Below are 2500 nucleotides of genomic sequence, written 5' to 3'. Positions count from 1 at the left end.
TATATATATATATATATATATATATATATATATAAATATGTATGTGTATGTGTGTGTATTCATATAATTTGAAATAAAGAACAGATTAAAGTATAAACACAAACCTGTAAACAAAAAAATCCTCACAAACCCTCATTAATTAAAGTTTTCAAGACAAGGTCGGTGACGTGGCAGGTCGTAAGTGTAACGTTAAATAAACCAAAAATGCAAGTAAAAATAGAATGAGATTTGACTAAAAAAAATAAAATAATAATTCAAGTAATTTTCAATTCAGTTGATTTCTGTCTTAAAATTCATTGTTCAGTTTTATAACCCTGATAATTTAATTTAAAAAACGTCAAATGATGGTAAACGTGGACGGTTTCCACGTGGACATATATATTTCTAAGAATAACCTAATACAAACAAACACACAAACAAATAGAAAGATTCTTCTATCAAAGTAACACATTTTTAGTTCCTCCCACCATTATGAGGGTCGGGGGGTGGGGGGAGACATCAAAGACGTTGAAATATATTAAGGTAAGATATATCAAAACAAGGTACCCTTTCCTAGAACTTTTATATCTTGTATTTCATCCGATAACCTCATTTTACAAGAAAAAAGAAAGAAAAAAAAAATAATTTCATTTTGCTTTATTGTATATAGCCTTAGTAATTTACTTGGGTCTTATAGTAGTTAAAAGTTGTTGTTTTTCGTAGGTTCAAGTGCGTTTACAGCCCTCTGTTCCAATTCAACTTCAATACTGTTTCCAATCAACATTTGCCGCTTTATCCACGTATTTTTCATGAGGCGAGAATTATCTCCGGAGTGCCTGGTGCCCCCCTCGGGATTACGCACAAATTGGGGTCCGGCACCAGGGTCAGGTAGAGAAGGTGTCAAGAGGAAGGGTAGATGAGTAGGCACGAGAAGGAATATGTTAGAAAGGTGTAAGCTTAGGAAAAGAACGAAAAGGAATGAAGTGAAACTAAATAGAGAGGAGAGACGAAAGGTAAAGGAAAATAAGAGAGTAAGAAACGAGGCGGAGATAAACAGAAGAGGAAAGCAAAGTCAAGAGGAAAATACCTGAAGGGTAGGAAAAGGAGGTAAGACGAAAGTGAGGAATAAAAAACGTGAGGAAGCAAAGAGAAAAGACGAAAGATGGTGAAAGAGAGGAAAGAATGCAGGTTACAGATTACTGAGAGGCGTGAGAGGGAAAAGACGTGGAGATAAACCAGAGAAAATGAGAAATAGACTAAGGGTAAGAATCAGAACGGGTAGGGGGAGGAGGCAGGAGATGAAGGAGGAGGAGCAGGAGTAGGGAGAAGCAGGAGGTAGGAGACCTTATATATGTGATCAGCTTGTCAGTGTTATGACGATACCTATTTGACCTTTTGGTTCCTGCGCGTCCACCAGGTAGGAAAATAATACTGAAGAATATCAAAGTTATTCATCAAAGCCGTATGCACTTCACTTCACTGTCTTCATTATTCTCTTGTGATCATTGGCTCAAGTTTTTGAAAGATCCAGGAGAGGTGATTAGACGTGAAAAGAGAAAAGTACCAAGTTTTGTTGAAAACCTTTCCATAAATATTTAAAATTTATTATTATTAATGTTTGTTTTTGTTGTTGTTGTCACTCTGACGACTAAGATTTAGTTGTCATTTTAATTGTTGTGGCGTCACTGTCAGCATTTAAAATTGCTCCCTTTCCTAGTATCAGTATGTGCTTTATTTTAATTTTATGTTATTATTATGTATATACTCTAAAGTGTGTGCTTGCAATTTCTGTGATTAACTTTTATTAGGATGAATTTCGGTTAGGGAACGATTTTATGCCCGAATTTCATCCTCTCTCTTCACATCTCTACATCTCTCTCTCTCTCTCTCTCTCTCTCTCTCTCTCTCTCTCTCTCTCTCTCTCTCTCTCTCTCTCTCTCTCTTACACATTTATTCATGTCCCCCTCTCCTCTTTTCTCTCCCTCAGTCCTCGTGGGATTGGAAAGTGGAAAAAAAATCGAGTAGATGGAGTCTTAAGAGTAAGGACGAAAACTATAAATGGATGGAACCGAATACATCAGGAGATTTTTTGCTAAAAGTTTCCTAGGATTAATGGCGCATGTTATTGTGCTCTACGTGTCGCTGTGGTTCTCTGGGGTGGCGAAACGACAGGAATCCTTTAGGCAATCACCTCCTGTTCTAGGTTTTACTTGAGGTATTTTACATTGTTATAACAGCCGTATATCATGTAAAAGGAGATATCATGATAAGGCTGTGTAAGAGTATTGCGAATATTATTGTAGGAGGGAGAAGGAAAACTAGTCCTAAAATTAATAATATAATCTTTATACACAATGCATAATTTGTCATATAAAACTGTCTAGATTACAATTATTCAAAACTTTAACCCTGTGATTAATAGTGAATTCAGAAACATTAGCTAAAGCCTTTGCATTCTGCTTGTAAGTTACGGCTTTCAGGGACAAATTTCTCTTTTGTTTTCCATTTTCTTTTCTCTCTC

The sequence above is a fragment of the Penaeus chinensis genome, chromosome 33 (assembly GCF_019202785.1).
Source record: "Penaeus chinensis breed Huanghai No. 1 chromosome 33, ASM1920278v2, whole genome shotgun sequence".
In the NCBI taxonomy this organism is placed as follows: domain Eukaryota; kingdom Metazoa; phylum Arthropoda; class Malacostraca; order Decapoda; family Penaeidae; genus Penaeus; species Penaeus chinensis.
This window is presented reverse-complemented; position numbering follows the sequence as displayed.